Source organism: Anomaloglossus baeobatrachus, chromosome 2 (assembly GCF_048569485.1).
Source record: "Anomaloglossus baeobatrachus isolate aAnoBae1 chromosome 2, aAnoBae1.hap1, whole genome shotgun sequence".
In the NCBI taxonomy this organism is placed as follows: domain Eukaryota; kingdom Metazoa; phylum Chordata; class Amphibia; order Anura; family Aromobatidae; genus Anomaloglossus; species Anomaloglossus baeobatrachus.
Genome location: NC_134354.1, coordinates 649582551 through 649600429, shown reverse-complemented (window position 1 = coordinate 649600429; position 17879 = coordinate 649582551). Strand labels below are relative to the sequence as shown.

Genomic DNA, 17879 nt, shown 5'->3' with positions numbered 1-17879 from the left:
CAAGCTGTCTGCCGTACGGGCCAGGACTGTGATAATAGGAGGGGACCTCAGAACGCTTCAGGCACGGGGACTCACCAACTACAGACGGGTGTATGGAAGGAAAGTTCATCAGGTCAGTACACCGGCACTGGGCTCAAAGGAATACCGGGGTTAGCACCACACCTCTTACTGGATGCAATACCCTGTGGCACATGACACCTCAGGGGCATCACATATTACTAGAGACATGGCACACTCAAGAGAAGGAGGAGTTTCATATATTACCAATGCCTCCTTAACCCTCTCGCATACACCCTGGAAATACTGGCTTTTAAACACAGGGTCGTTTGACTGATTGTCGACGGATGCCGGAATTTGGCGCAACAGTCCTCTGCAGGCTGATTTTCCTATAGAAGTGAACAGACTTTGCACTCGGCTAAAGATAATTTGTCTGGATCATTATAGATGAGACTGAGTGCAGAGAAAAACCCATCCATTGACAAAAGAACTGGTGAGTCAGACGACAAACAAAAACCCCATACTTGTTGGTCCCCACTCAAGAGTGAGATTACAATTCGCACCTGCTGTGCCTCACTACCAGAGGAGTGGGGACGTAAACAGAAGTACAACTTACATGCTTCTCTAAAAGAAACAAACCGGCAGCTCTCCCCAAAAATCTTTCTGGGAGGTGCAGCTTGGGTTCAGATGATCCAGTGACCAGAACAGATTGCGCCAGAGTGGCAGATTGCATTTGTTGCTGTACCACCCCTTCCACCTCCTCCTAAGAAGTCCTTCAAGCTAGGGGTAGTTATTAGTGATGAGCGAGTACTAAAAAGCTCGGGTGCTCGAGGCTCGGGCCGAGCATCCCAAGATACTCGTGTACTCGGCCCGAGCACCGAGCCCAATGTTATCCTATGGGAGACCCGAGTATTTTTATGAAATGACCCCCGGCAGCATGTAGAAACCCTAAACATATCACAAAAGTCTCAGAAGAGTGCTCAAATGACATGGCAAGAGCATGGGGAAGACCCCTTGAAGCATTTATCACTCAAAAGTCACAGCTGTGAACAATTTTGTCCGCGTTTTACGCCATTTTTACGGACTCACCAGAAAACCTTCCAAAATGACACCAAAATGAATTTTCATGGCGGAAATGTTAAGGGCACATACCCAATAGTGAGATAGAGCTGGTGTATGTTACTTTTTGAGATTAATACATGAAAGATTTTACGTAAAACATTGTGTGGCACTCCGATGTCCAAAACGCACGTTTTGTGCTTTTTACTAGCGATGTCGGTCATTTTTTTTTTTCACTCTATCTCCCGTCGGTCGGTCTCGCTCTGTCGGTCTCTCTCTGTCTTGTCTGTCCCCCTATCACAGTCTGTCGGTCATTCTCCCCCCTCTCTCTTACTTACCGTTCCCCGATCACTGCCGCGGCGCTGCACGGCTGTTCACTAAACTCCGGCGGCTTTTCCTCTTTTGAAAAAGCCGGCCGCTCATTAAACAATCTCGTATTCCCTACTTTCCTGCTTTTCGACGCCTATGATTGGTTGCAGTGAGACACGCCCCCACGCTGAGTGACAGTTCTACCGGCTTCAGTTTTTCCCTACTGCCTGAGGACATAGGTATTTGATTATTGTTATTACAGTCTGTATGCGGTATTCCCTTCAGATGTTAGTACTCATGATTGTACATTTCTATCATAGAACGACTACACTGACACAGCACATGCAAGAGTGTGCATCAGCTACTACAAGTTTCCTGCTTCACTGCTTTTTAGCAGGTAACTGGCTTTACCCACGTGGTCATAGTGTATAATAACATGGTTATAGCTTACTACTTATACGCACACTATTGTTGCATTTATAGTTCTCTCCAGGTGGAGATAGGATTCAATTGAGTACCAGCTTATGGTTATTCCCCTGCGTTTTGTGACCAGATACATGCTGCCCCTTCCCTCTTTGGCACCATACATATAGGTAAATTCCTCTATGATACTATATAAGTAAATTTTCTCCACGAAGGTCCGTAACATGAGATATGATTTTTTCTATTAAGGTCTTATTCTGTAGCACCATTCTAATGCTACACACAGTATAGAATCGATGTACTAGCATTGAATACCCTTGACGTATATACCGTTCCAATTATGGGTATGCGAATTGACACAGGTACCTCATTTTTCTGTACATATGTTCAATATGCAGCGGACGATATTGTTCTTATGTGTAACGCATACTTGCATTATGTTTCACTAATACATGTCTTTCATTATAGTGATAAACATATGAGACTCTACTCATTTCCATAACTCCTAGTCCTTTACTGAATAATCGCATACATTTGATTGTGCATGGTGAGTGCTATTACAGAGACTTTCCAGTTTTTGTATGTATTTCTCTCTATCTTGTTCTTTTACTTTCACTTTCCTGCTCTTTATTTCCTCCTTTTCTCTTTTTGTCTAAACTTCTTTTCTACCTTTGGTCGGACTTCCATAGACTTTGATGGGCACACACTTCCATCACTGGCATTAGTATAATCATCCAGGTCCTAGATTATGCACCGCTTATTCACCTGTACCTACCAATTCATGAACATATGGGATCAATATTACTATGTATCACAATATGTTTCTACCCCTATAATATGTCCTTGTCTGTTAGTAGAAATGATGTTGGAAGGCAGATAAAAACTGTTTCATTTTCTTTATGGATGTAATTTTGACTGTAATTTTTGTATATTTATCAGATAATGTCCATGTTGACGAAGGCCTGTGGCCGAAACGTCCAGTTTGTTGGACCATATTCATTTTTTCTGAAAAAAAAGCATTCAAGGAACTATTGTGTTAATAAAAATATTGCATACAACTTTTTGCATTTTGCCTTTTTTCTGGGAGTTGTAGTGTGCCGGGGTTACTCTTTTCTCATGTGCTATTTTTTACCCTAGAGCACCTACTTTATCGGTGACGCGGAGCTTCTCTCCTTTATATATTCTCACTGCACCCAAACACAGCAGCCGGTGTGTGTGTGTATACTGTGCAGTGAAATAAATAATTAAATAATTAAAAAAAACGGCGTGCGGTCCCCCCAATTTTAATACCAGCCAGATAAAGCCATACGGCTGAAGGCTGGTATTCTCAGGATGGGGAGCTCCATGTTATGGGGAGCCCCCCAGCCTAACAATATCAGTCAGCAGCCGCCCAGAATTGCCACATACATTAGATGCGACAGTTCTGGGACTGTACCCGGCTCTTCCCGATTTGCCCTGGTGCGTTGGCAAATCGGGGTAATAAGAAGTTATTGGCAGCCCATAGCTGCCAATAAGTCCTAGATTAATCATGTCAGGCGTCCCCCCGAGATTCCTTCCATGATTAATCTGTAAATTACAGTTAAAAAACACACACACCCGAAAAATCCTTTATTAGAAATAAAAAACACTAACAAAGTCCCTCATCACCAATTTATTAACCCAGACAAACCCTCCATGTCCGGCGTAATCCACGGACCTCCAGCGTCGCATCCAGCTGTGCTGCATGAAGGTGACAGGAGCTGCAGAATACACCGCCGTTCCGGTCAGCTTCACACAGCAACTGAGGTGAGTATAGCGATCAGCTGAGCTGTCACTGAGGTTACCTGGATGCAGCAGTGGCCGCGGGTAACCTCAGTGACAGCTCAGCTGATCGCGCTACTCACCGCCGCTCCGGTCAGCTCCATGCAGCAACTGAGGTGAGTATAGCGATCAGCTGCTGTCACTGAGGTTACCCGCGGCCACCGCTGGATCCAGCGGTGGCCGTGAGTTACCTGACTGACAGCAGCTGATCGCGCTACTCACCTCAGTTGCTGTGTGAAGCTGACAGAAGCGGCGGTGTATTCTGCAGCTCCTGTCACCTGAATGTAGCAGAGCTGGACGCGATGCTGGAGGACTGTGGATTACGCCAGACATGGAGGGTTTGTCGGGGTTAATAAATTGGTGATGAGGGACTTTGTTATTGTTTTTTATTTCTAATAAAGGATTTTTTCAGGTGTGTGTGTTTTTTAACTGTAATTTACAGATTAATCATGGAAGGTTTCTCGGGGAGACGCCTGACATGATTAATCTAGGATTTAGTGGCAGCTATGGGCTGCCATTAACTCCTTATTACCCCGATTTGCCAACGCACTAGGGTAAATCGGGAAGAGCCGGGTAGAGTCCCAGAACTGTCGCATCTAATGTATGCGGCAATTCTGGGCGGCTGCTGACTGATATTGTTAGGCTGGGGGGCTCCCCATAACGTGGAGCTCCCCATCCTGAGAATACCAGCCTTCAGCCGTATGGCTTTATCTGGCTGGTATTAAAATTGGGGGGGACCACACGCCGTTTTTTTTAATTATTTATTTATTTATTTTACTGCACAGTATAGACACGCCCACCGGCTGCTGTGATTGGGTGCAGTGAGACACCTGTCACTCAGCGTGGGGGCGTGTCTCACTGCAACCAATCATAGGCGCCTGTGGGCGTGGAAAGCAGGGAATATGAGATGGCTGTGTACAGAGCACAGCGCGCCCGCCGGTATAAAGGCTCGGTCACGCTGTGCAGGCCGGCCAATCACTGCAATTCCACAACTAACAGGGCTGTGGAATTGCAGTGGTCTGCCAGCCAATCCCTGCATGAGGGCTGGCTCTCAAAAGAGCGCCAACATGCAGGGATGAAGACCACGAGTACAGCACGAGTATCGCGAGATTACTCGGTCCCCGCCGAGTAGCCCGAGTACAGTGATACTCGTGCGAGTACCGAGTAGTAACAAGCATACTCGCTCATCACTAGTAGTTATGCTATCCCTATTCTCAAGGATGCTACTAATGGTGGTGAGACCTGAGTCTCCTTCCTGGCTCTGCTCCTGACCAGACCTCATCTAATTCCCCATAAACCCGGGAGGGATGGGACAGGACTGTGTGAAACCATAGAAAAAGACAGACAAGTGAAACAAACAAAACTCTGTCATGCAGCATGCACACACAGGATAAGACAATATGAGATTCAAAAGGAAAACAAGAGCAGGAAGGAAGTACAAAACAACAGGGGCATACTCCACAACTGCAACAAGCAAAAAGCGCCACTAAACACAACTTTCACCAGAGATAGTCCGGGAGACCACAACTCAGACCAAAACAAAATAAACTATAGCTGGCATGGGTAGAAGGATTCCAACAGTATAAATAGGAGGGGAGCAGATATGATAGGTGTCCCCACAACATGTGATTAAAGGAGCAAGGAGACTAGCAGAGATTAGCCTGCCTATGAATTAGCACACAGCCTCTCAATACCCAAAGTCTGCCTGTGGTGATCCCAGATACTAGAGAAACCATTGTGTGGAGTGTCAGAATCTGCAATCTGAACATAGTGCAATGACGCCATGACAGTCAGCGAAATTTGTGCAAAACTCCATGTGACAACTCTTCTCAAACAAAACATCACAGGAAGTGCAGTAAACAAACACCTTTAGATGATTGAGAGATAGGGAGAAGTGTAAAGGGTACTTTACATGCTGCGACATCGCTAGCGATCTCGTTAGCGATGTGAAATTCTAGATCGCAAGTGCGATCTTTCGGAATCGCACATAGGTCATTTTATGCATGTGCGATCTCGAAAGATCGCACTTGCGATCTAGAATTTCACATTGCTAACGAGATCGCTAGCGATGTCGCAGCATGTAAAGTACCCTTTAGGAATAGTATAATAAAATAATTACAAAAGTATTTAGGGGGTAACGATAGATAGAATATTAAGTTTAGGTGTCAGACCACCCCTTTAAGTTAATTCTGCTGCACTGCTTCCAGTCTTAAATTGGACATGGTGAGAAACTCAGCTCTCCTATCACTGAGTCAACTTTGCTGTACTGCTGTCACCTTTGCCCTGAACTTTTGAAAACTCACTTTTCAGACATCACTGATTTAAATTTTCTTCACCAATGAGCCAGTCCTACCTTAGAACCTCAAGTCTATCTCAACTCTTGCTTGAGTCTTCATTGCTAAGTCTCCTCTGCTTCCTTTGAACTACCATACATTCTAGCATGTCTTTTGCTAATTTCTCAACTATGCTAAATCTGGTTCAGTGATTCCTCTTTACTTGTCTAGTTGCTGTCCTGCCACCACTACTTCCATTGTTCCACTTGGATCTCCATACTGCAGTAACATCATGGGTCTGTGCTGCTTAATAAAGGGTGCTTTACACGTTACAATTAATCGTGCGATCACATTTGCGATCGCACCTGCCCCCATCGTTTGTGCGGCATGGGCAATTTGTTGTCACACAATGTCGTAACCCCCGTCACACATACTTACCTTCCAAACGACCTCGCTTTGGGCAGCGAACATCCACTTCCTGAAGGGGGAGGGATGTTCGGCGTCACAGCGACGTCACACAGCGGCCGGCCAATAGAAGCAGAGGGGCAGAGATGAGCAGGACGTAAACATCCCGCCCACCTCCTTCCTTCAGCATTGTCGGCGGTCGCATGTAAGCTGCAGTTCATCGTTCCCGGGGTGTCACACGGAGCGATGTGTGCTGCCTCAGGAACTATGAACAACCGTACGTTCGATTTTTAGAAAATGAGCGACATGTCAATGATGAACGAGAAGGTGAGTATTTCTGCTCGTTCATAGCTGTCACACGCTACGATATCACTAACGATGCCGGATGTGCGTCACTTACGACGTGACCCTGCCAACATCTCGTTAGATATATCGTAGCATGTAAAGCCCGCTTAACTCTCCAAAAAATATTCTCCTGCTGAGCAAAATTATTATATTGATTCTACTGGAGACTATAAACTTTTTTTGCTGGAAATTAAATTTGGAGGGATGGAGAGGGGAAATCAATTTAATGTAATAATTTAAACTGATCATAAGATTCTGGAATACCGTCAATCTACTTGCAGATTGAACTCTGGCTAAGCACAATGGTTGCTCTTCGTCACTTAGGTCAACTTTCTACTTAGCTACCATACAGCAGTGAAGACTCACAGCAGGACTGATGTTCTTTAGATGGTTTGATCTTTATGGCTTCACTGAAGAAAAACCCATTCATGTCATCAAACCTGGACATATCCTTGCAACTATTTCTATGTTACCTGATGTTCCACAAAAGGAAGGTACTTTGTCTTGTCTTATGCCATATCCTTTCTCATTTCTGGTCATCCTGGAGTCAAATGAATAGCAGAACTTCTCTCTTGTTTCTATTGGTGGCCTAAGTGGAGACAAGATATTAAGGAGTTTGTTGCATCTTGCTCTCAATGTGCCTAATTCAAGTGTCTTGTTAAGCATCTCTATGTCCCTTATAGCCATTACTCGTTCCACGTCAAGCCTGGTTCGAGATATTCATTGACCTTTTCATGGTTCTTCCTCCTGCCCAGAGTTTTATTACTTGAATAGTTGTGGACTGTATTTCCAAGATGGTGTACTTAGTACCTTTATACAGACTTCCTGTTGCCCCAAAATTGTCTCAAGTTTTAATTATGGAAATTCTGTATTTCACTAGTCTCCCTGTTAGTATTGTTTTGGACAGTGGATTTCAATTTATTTCTAAGTTATGAAAGTCTCTATGCAAAATCCTTAAAGAAACTCTGTCAACTACAAAACTCAATTTAAATTTCTACCAGAGGTGTCCAACCTTTTGGTACCTCCAGGCCATAAAACTTATCTTAGGCTGCACATTAAATGCACAAACATGAACATAAGTTGATAAGCAAAAAAAGGGGTTCATGCATAATTTTTATAATATCTGACACCACAGATAAGCAAAAAAATCCTTACATAATAATCATTAATAATCCCAATTATGCAGCGGCCTATACAGTCAGTCTTTCTAAATCAGCAACCTTAAACAGGTTGTCCCCAATTAATATTTGTTTTCCCATAGGCTTGCAGACATAAATATAAATAATAATAATAATAATAAAAAAAAAACCCATACCACCAATACTGAGGTATTGGTAGGATACATTGACACGACTGTATACACATAACATAGGATACACTGCGACTGCTGTATTTCCATCATATAGTATACACAGAGACTGATGTTTACTGGAGCTGCTTCTCTTTGGTGTGGCTGGGATGTTCGGTGATATTGATCATGTTGCTTCTCACAACTGCTTTTCCAGGTTTGTCTCGGTGTGGAGAGCAGTCAACAAATTGGTAAATCGTGTACATCACATAGGAGACATTGGAGGCACATACATCACAGTAGGGGCTGGGGGTATATATACATCACATGAGGGGTTGGGGGCATATATATATATATATATATATATATGACAGGAGGAGCTATGGGCATATATTAATCACAGGAGGGGCTGGGGGCATATATATATCACAGGAGGGGCTGAGGACATACATACATCACAGGAGGGACTGGGGGCATATATACATCACAGAGGGACTGGGGGCATATATACATCACAAGAGGGGCTGAGGGCATATATACATCACAGGAAGGGCTGGGGACATATATACATCACAGGAGGAGCTGGGACCATATATACATCACAGGAGGGGCTGAGGGCATATATACATCACAGGAGGGGCTGGGGACATATATACATCACAGGAGGAGCTGGGACCATATATACATCACAGGAGGGGCTCGGACATCACTGGGGGGAACAGACAGTACTGCCGGGCACGGACAGCACTGGCAGCGGCAGGTTAGTACTAGAGTGGTACGAACAGAACTGGGGGATACAGATAGGACTGAGGGGGCACAGACATCACCAAGGAGCACAGATAGCACTGGGGGTGGCATACAGCACTGGGAGAGGGGCATGTAGCACTGTTAGGCATTCATAGTACTAGGGGGGTACACAGCACTGGGTGTTGGGCTCACAGCAGCAGGAGGCAGGATGTTGACAGCACAGCAGAAGGCAGGGGGCTTACAGCACTGTGGGAGGCAGGAGGCTCACAGTAGCAGGAGGCAGGAGTTACACAGCAACGGGAGGCAGGAGTCACACAGCATCGCAGGAGGCTCACAGCACCGCAGGAAGCAGACGTCAAACAGCACCACGGGAGGCAGGAGGCTCACAGCACCACGGGAGGCAGGTAGGAGGCTCACAGCACCATGGGAGGCAGGAGACTCACAGCACCACAGGAGGCAGGAGGCTCAAAGCACTATGGGAAGCAGGAGGCTCACATCACCACGGGAGGCAGGAGGCTCACAGCACCACAGGAGACAGAAGGTTCCCAGCACCACAGGAGGCAGGAGGCTCACAGCACCGTGGGAGGCAGGAGGCTCACAGCACCGTGGGAGGCAGGAGGCTCACAGCACCGTGGGAGGCAGGAGGCTCAAAGCACTACGGGAAGAAGGAGGCTCACAGCACAAAGGGAGACAGGAGGCTCATAGCACCATGGGAGGCAGGAGGTTCACAGCACCATGAGAGGCAGGAGGCTCACAGCACCACAGGAGGCTGGAGGCTCACAGCACCGCAGGAGGCAGGAAGTTCACAACACCGGGAGGCACGTACAAACGGCAGGCCGATAAACCTGCTGCTCCTCTTCTTCTGTGGGATGGGAGCAGAGTGCATCATGCGCTTACCACACCCACAGAGTACGTCTTCAGCATGCTGGCACAGGCCAGCAGGCTGAGGACCTAATAGTATGCGCTTCACACATTGTGATTTAAAGGCCCAGCAGACAAGACTGCAGCTGCCATCCAAGTACTGTGGTCCCCAGGAATGTGCCCAGGGGCAGTATAAAATGTCATTAGGGGCCGCATACATCCCGCGGGCTAGAGGTTCCCCACCCTTGTCTTAGACTGTTGTATAAACATTACATAGAATACACTGTGATTGTTTTAGATACATCACATAGGAGACATGAGACTGCCATGTACACATCACATAGGAGACCTAAGTATAATCATTACATAGAAGACATAAGACTGCTGTATACACATCACATTGGAGACATGAGACTTCCATATACATATCAAATAGGAGATCTTTGACAGCTGTATATAGATCACATAGGAGACACTATGACTTTGGTACATATGCACTCACCTAGACTCTGGACATGAAAAGCTTCGGTGCTACAGAGCTGCGATGGTGGGCACGAGACAGGAGGACAGAGCGTGCTGCTAACTCTGCCCATAAATAAGCATTCTGACACTGACAGTGTTGGACTTAACCCAGTCTTCTGTGCGTGGCAGCATTCACTACAGAACACTACATCCGTGCACACAGTTCTCACAAAATGTAAAGGGCTGGTGGCCACTATGTCTGGAAATTTGTTTTGGACCACAATACCAGCCATCCAGGGCAGCATGCGGCCACCAGACAAAAAGTTGGACACCTCTGATAATCCTATGGGGGACTTTACTGCTATAAAAATCATACCTGCTGTACAGATTTTACTTCTTTTCCTTCTCAGAAAAGGTTTATTATCTCATATGCAAATGATTGTGTGGCCAAGGGCCTAGTGCACTATGCAGCACCCTCAATCAGAATGTTGCACACCTCCTCTTAGCTTGATAGTGCTTGCTTGCCAAGAGCAGCTATTCCCTGAATTGAATCCCTGGCAAACTACATCCTCTCTGATACAAAAACGCAATGAGCATGCACACACAGTGTCAGTGCAGGAGTGCACTCAGCCTTCTCTCCTGTTTACAGTGCCCCCCCCCCCCCCCCCCCCCCCCCCCGCACTGTATGATCCTGTATGCAGTGAGCGGATGCAGTAGACAAAGGAGAGTGCTCATGCATTGACAATGTGAGCTCACTGGATTTTTTTCACTGCCATAGCATATATCCAGTGCCAGGGACTCAATTTATGCAGCACTTGCTCTGGGTAAGTGAGTGCTGTCACTTGAGCAAAGGGAAGCTGCGCAGCATGGTGTTATAAAGTACGGAATGATTCATTGAGCTTTTGTCTATGCCATGGGTGCATGAGGACTTTTCATTTGTATATGAAATAAAATGTTAATTTTTTTTCATGAAAAACTACAGAATTATAATTTGTAAAAAAAAAAAGCAATGCTATTTCACATAATGCTGAAAACTGCAGTTGCCAGAGAGCAGGCTAATGACATCAGGTGTAGGCATCATCACTTCCCCACAATGCCTTGCAGCTAGCAATTTACATGGTCTAGTGCAGGGGTGGAGAACCTCCGACCACTTTTCCTGCGGCCCCCGAGCTGATTCCCGGGGACTGCAGTGCTGGAGCGGCAGCCGCATCTTGCTGGCTGCTGGCCCTTTAAAACCCCACACAGCGCGTTCAATGCTGAACGCTGCATTTCCTATACCTGAAAGACTACGTCCCCACGCTGGCACTGCCTACGTGAGGACGTACTTTGTAGGTGGGGTCGGCGTGAGGAGCGCTAAAATCAAACAGGAGAGGATTGACTGCCAATCATCCCCCAGGTCTGTTCCCGGCGGCGGTGGCGGCTACCTGTGCCCGGTGGCGGCTCCCTGTGCCCAGCGGCGGTGGCGGCTCCCTGTACCTGGTGGCGGTGGCGGCTCACTGTACCCAGCGGCGGCTCCCTGTGCCCGGCGGCGGTGTAGGCTCCCTGTGCCCGGCGGCGGTGGCGGCTCCCTGTGCCCGGCGGCGGCTCCCTGTGCCCGGCGGCGGTGGCGGCTCCCTGTCCCCGGCGGCGGCTCCATGTGCCCGACGGCAGCTCCCTGTTCCCGGCAGCGGTGGCGGCTCTCTGTTCCCGGCGGCGGCTCCGTGTGCCCGACGGCGGCTCCCTGTTCCCGGCGGCGGTGGCAGCTCTCTGTACCCGGCGGTGGTGGTGGCTCTCTGTACCCGGTGGCGGTGGCGGCTTTCTGTGCACGCCGGCAGCCACCTCCAGCACTCAGTGATCCAGGCTTCCCCCAGTTCTCTAACTGCCTCCCAGCTCCCCCGGGTCTGCCTGTGCCCCCAGCGCTCTGTGCCCCTCCTTTCTCCCCAGTGATCTGTGCTGTCTCCCCAGTTTTCCCAGTGATCTCCGTGCCCCCCTTAGTCTCCCCAGTGATCTTTGTGCCCCCCCCAGTCTCCCCAGTGATCTGTGCTGTCTCCCCAGTCTCCCCAGTGATGTGTGCCGTCTCCCAGTGATCTGTGCCGTCTCCCCAGTGATCTGTGCCGTCTCCCCAGTCTCCCCAGTTATCTCTGTGCCCTCCCAGTCTCCCCAGTTATCTCTATGCCCCCCCAGTCTCCCCGGTGATCTCTGTGCCCCCCCCAGTCTCCCCGGTGATCTCTGTGCCCCCCTTAGTCTCCCCAGTGATCTCTGTGCCCCCCTTAGTCTCCCCAGTGATCTCTGTGCCCCCCTTAGTCTCCCCAGTGATCTCTGTGCCCCCCTTAGTCTTCCAAGTGATCTCTGTGCCCCCCTTAGTCTCCCCAGTGATCTGTGCCGTCTCCCCAGTCTCCCCAGTAATCTGTGCCGTCTCCCCAGTCTCCCCAGTGATCTGTGCCGTCTCCCCAGTCTCCCCAGTGATCTGTGCCGTCTCCCCAGTGATCTGTGCCATCTCCCCAGTGATCTGTGCCGTCTCCCCAGTCTCCCCAGTGATCTGTGCCGTCTCCCCAGTCTCCCCAGTGATCTGTGCCGTCTCCCCAGTCTCCCCAGTGATCTGTGCCGTCTCCCTAGTCTCCCCAGTGATCTGTGCCATCTCCCCAGTCTCCCCAGTGATCTGTGCCATCTCCCCAGTCTCCCCAGTGATCTGTGCCGTCTCCCTAGTCTCCCCAGTGATCTGTGCCATATCCCTAGTCTCCCCAGTGATCTGTGCCATCTCCGTAGTCTCCCCAGTGATCTGTGCCGTCTCCCCAGTCTCCCCAGTGATCTGTGCCGTCTCCCCAGTCTCCCCAGTGATCTGTGCCGTCTCCCCAGTGATCTGTGCCGTCTCCCCAGTGATCTCCGTGCCCCCCTTAGTCTCCCCAGTGATCTCCGTGCCCCCCCAGTTTTCCCAGTGATCTCCGTGCCCCCCAATCTCCCCAGTGATCTGTGCCCCCCCAGTCTCCCCAGTGATCTGTGCCCCCCCAGTCTCCCCAGTGATCTGTGCCCCCCCAGTCTCCCCAGTGATCTGTGCCCCCCCAGTCTTCCCAGTGATCTGTGCCCCCCCAGCCTCCCCAGTGATCTCTGTGCCCCGAGCCTCTCCCAGGTCTGTCTGTGCCTTCAGCCTCTCCCATCCTTCTCTGTGCCATCTGTGCCCCCAGCGTCCCCCAGATTTGTCTGTGCCTCCAGCCTCTCCCATCCTTCTCTGTGCCATCTGTGCCCCCAGGTTTGTCTGTGCCTCCAGCCTCTCCCATCATTCTCTGTGCCCCCAGGGCTGTCTGTGTCCCTCCGGCATCCCCAAGGGCTGTCTGCCCCCGGCTATGTATATAACACCAGCAATGTTTATGCCCCCCAGTCTTGTCTGTGCAACCCAGTGATGTGTATATACCCCCAGTGATGTATGTACCCCCAGTGATGTCTATGCCCTGCTGCTTCCCTAGTGATGTATATTCCTCCCAGCCCTCCCCAGCAATGTTTATGCCCCCTCCATCTATGTCTGTGCTCCCCATCAATGATGTATGTACCCCCCAGTGATGTCTATGCCCCCAGCCTACCCAGTGTTCTATATTCCTCCCAACCCTCCCCTATGATGTATATGCCCCCATACCCTCCTCTGATATATATACAGCAGTCCCAAACAATTCAAACCTGGAAAAGCAACAAGATCAACATCGCCTAATATTACAGCTGCACCAAAGAGTAGAAGCTCCAGCCGTCACAGTGAGTTAATTGTTTGGCCAAATATATTAGGGTAATTTTCAAGTTGATAATTTTGTGCGGCCCCCGAAGGTTGGTAGAATTTTCCAAATGGCCCCCGGCAGAAAAAAGGTTCCCCACCCCTGGTCTAGTGTATTATATCTAGGTGGGGGAACAGTCACTATAAGAGTTGAGGGAAGGCATGCAGCGCTATTTTTGAATTTTACAATGTATGGATGGATATTTGAGTGCATAGCTTAGTTTGCAAAAGGATGGAAAAGGGCATAAACCTTATTGTAGTGTACTACTGCAATGCTGAAGCACTTTGAACGTGGTAGTCTAAAGGCCACTTTACACACTGCGATATCAGTACCGATATCGCTAGTGTGGGTACCCGCCCCCATCTGTTCTGCGACACGGGCAATTTGCTGCCCGTGGCGCACAACATCGCCCAGAGCAGTCACACATACTTACCTGCCTAGCGACGTCGATGTGACCGGCGAACCGCCTCCTTTCTAAGGGGGCGGTCCGTGCGGCGTCACAGCGACGTCACAGCAGCGTCACTGAACCACCGCCCAATAGCAGCGGAGGGGCGGAGATGAGCGGAAAGTAACATCCCGCCCACCTCCATCCTTCCGCATTGTGACCGGGAGGCAGGTAAGGAGAGCTTCCTCGTTGCTGCGGCGTCACACGTACCGATGTGTGCTGCAGCAGGAACGAGGAACAACTTCGTTACTGCTGCAGTAACAATATTTGAGAATGGACCCCCATGTCACCGATGAGCGATTTTGCACGTTTTTGCAACGATGCAAAATTGCTCATAGGTGTCACACGCAACGGCATCGCTAATGTGGCCGGATGTCCGTCACGAATTCCGTGACCCCAACGAGATCACATTAGCGGTGTCGTAGTGTGTAAAGCCCCCTTAAGACTGTGAATAATATTCTACAGATTGAAGTGATATAGGGAGGTGATGTACTTGAATAGTCAGTGTGATTGTGAATTCACTCATCTATGATATACCGGATTTTTCAGACTGTAAAATGCACTTTTTTCCCCCAAAATTTGGGAGCAAAGTAGGGGGTTCATTTTATAGTCCAAATGTGCCTGGCCTGTGTTGGGACGGCAACAGTTATGGAGCGGGTAACAGGAGGCAGGAGCAGGGTCAGCGCTGCAGGAAGCCGATGGTTGGGTTGAACATGTATGCCCGCTATTAAACAACAATAATATTCACTGCTCCCCATGCCCATAATCTCGCCTACCTTTCGGCACTGAAGCTGGTGCCGAGAGGTGAGCGGAATTATGGGCATGAGGAAAAGTGAATATTAATTTTCTTTAATAGTGGACACACTAATTGCCTTAGCCGCCATCTTACTGCAGCGATTGGGGCAATCACATGTGTCCGCTATTAAAAAAAATTAACATTCACAGCTCCCCACGTACATAATGCCATGTGTGGGGAGCAGGGAATATTAATTTTGGATTAGCCGGCAGCTGACGTTGGTATGTAATTTTGCATGCATGACAGTCATTTCATGCACTGCACTGCTTACACACCAAAGTCAGTTGTCGGCATCAGAAGAGGATGCCACGCATCGAGGGAGCGGATGGGTGGTGAGTAGAATTGTTTATTTTTTTATGGGACATATATACCAGGATGACCCCATGATTTGGATCATTTATACCAGGATTAGGGACATACAGTATATACTAGGATGGGAATCATATATACCAAGATAAGGGGCATATATACCTGGAAAGGGCCCAGGATGAGGGACATTAATGCAGAATAGGAGGACATTATCCCCATAAATGTGTCAGCAGCTTATCCCCTCCCATAACAGTGCATGATGACTAGATTTTTTGCTTCAGCTTTTTTCACTACTTTCCGTCTCTAAAACCTAGGTTCGTCTTATGGTCTGGTGTGTCTTACAGTCAGAAAAATACAGTACTCAATAGCAATATATATATATATATATATATATATATATAGACGGTCATATGAAAAAGTTTGGGCACCCCTATCAATGTTAACCTTTTCTCTTTATAACAATTTGGGTTTTTGCAACAGCTATTTCAGTTTCATATATCTAATAACTGATGGACTGAGTAATATTTCTGAATAGAAATGAGGTTTATTGTACTAACAGAAAATGTGCAATCCGCATTTAAGCAAAATTTGACCGGTGCAAATGTTTGGGCAACCTTATCAATTTCTTGATTTGAATACTCCTAACTACTTTTTACTGACTTACTAAAGCACTAAATTTGTTTTGTAAGTGAGAACATTCAAGGACAATCCACAGACCACCTCCAAAGACCTGCAGCTTCATCTTGCTGCAGATGGTGTCAATGTGCATCGGTCAACAATACAGCGCACGTTGCACAAGGAGAAGCTGTATGGGAGAGTGATGCGAAAGAAGCTGTTTCTTCAAGCACGCCACAAACAGAGTCGCCTGAGGTATGCAAAAGCACATTTGGACAAGCCGGTTACATTTTGGAAGAAGATCCTGTGGACTGATGAAACAAAGATTGAGTTGTTTGGTCATACAAAAAGGCGTTATGCATGGAGGCAAAAAAACACGGAATTCCAAGAAAAGCACTTGCTACCCACAGTAAAATTTGGTGGAAGTTCCATCATGCTTTGGGGCTATGTGGCCAATGCCGGCATAAGGAATCTTGTTAAAGTTGAGGGTCGCATTGACTCAACTCAGTATCAGCAGATTCTTGACAATAATGTGCAAGAATCAGTGACGAAGTTGAAGTTACGCAGGGGATGGACATTTCAGCAAGACAATGACCCAAAACACCGCTGCAAATCTACTCAGGCATTCATGCAGAGGAACAATTACAATGTTCTGGAATAGCCATCCCAGTCCCAAGATCTGAATATAATTGAAAATCTGTGGGATGATTTGAAGCGTGCTGTCCATGCTCGGCGACCATCAAACTTAACTGAACTGGAATTGTTTTGTAAACAGGAATGGTGAAATATACCTTCATCCAGGATCCAGGAACTCATTAAAAGCTACAGGAAGCGACCAGAGCCTGTTATTTTTTCAAAAGGAGGATCTTCAAAATATTGATGTCACTTTTATGTTGAGGTGCCCATACTTTTGCACTGGTCAAATTTTGTTTAAATGCGGATTGCACATTTTCTGTTAGTACAATAAACCTCATTTCAATCCAGAAATATTACTGAGTCCATCAGTTATTAGATATATGAAACTGAAATAGCTGTTGCAAAAACCCAAATTGTTATAAAGAAAAAAGGTTAACATTAATAGGTGTGCCGAAACTTTTTCATATGACTGTATATATATAAAACAAATATAGACAAAAAAAATGACCACAATCCTGAAATGTAAGCAAAACTGTCTGCCTGACAACTTTTTTACACACTTCCTTGTAGTCCAATATTGGACACATACACATCACTCAAATAGAGCAAACTGTTGCAGTTGCTTGCTTTTGGGATTCGACACTACTCAAGTTCCCTTGTACCATCTTCCTTGCCTTGTCCCATCCTTTTTTTAAAAGCATGGGGTCTTATTTTTTATTTTGAAATCTTTTACCAAGAAGGATACAATTTCAGTCTTGCATAGTTGTTTTATTAGTCCAGTTTAGCAGACATACACCATACTTCCATACTACTACAGTACATGTTGTTTTACATAATTGTTTCTGGGCATGAATCTATGTGCATCTACTTCACAACATAGCAGAGTTATGTTGCATTTTTGTATAATTAGTAGTGGTGGGCGAGCACTAAAATGCTCGAGTGCTCATTACTCTAGATGAGTAAATTCTAATACTTGGGTGCTTGTTTCGAGTAACGAGCATAATAGAAGTCAATGTGATAGTCGAGCAATTTTCTGACAGACCCCCGCTTGCAATAGGGGATGCCTTCGAGGAAGATCTGGAGATGAACGGATGGAGAGAGAGAGCAAGAGAGAGGAGAGAGATGCACATTGCAGTTGAAGAAGGGGTTTAAGGCTATGTGGTGCTTTACCAGGCTCATTCCAGTTGACCTAGAGTGGTGGCAATCGAGGTAATATATAGGGCTGATCTCAGCTGTGATTTGTAAGTAAAAATGAAAAAAAAACCACACAAAAATGATATCCTTTATTTTAAATTAAAAAAATCTCTTTCACCAATTTATTAACCCCCAAAACCCACCAAACACCCCCAAAAGTCTGACGTAATCCACACGA

The 17879-nt window shown here is 47.3% G+C and overlaps 1 protein-coding gene and 1 long non-coding RNA gene across 2 annotated transcripts in view; one reads left to right on the top strand and one right to left on the bottom strand.

The window, feature by feature from the left end:
- Positions 1-17879, bottom strand: part of GDF11 (growth differentiation factor 11) — a 504637-nt gene that overhangs the window by 306679 nt on the left and 180079 nt on the right. The gene's annotated exons all lie outside the window — the stretch shown is intronic.
- LOC142290476 (uncharacterized) lies at positions 1682-2087 on the top strand. Its single transcript, XR_012750319.1, has 3 exons — positions 1682-1762; positions 1849-1958; positions 2038-2087. It is a non-coding gene; the product is annotated as an uncharacterized LOC142290476 (long non-coding RNA).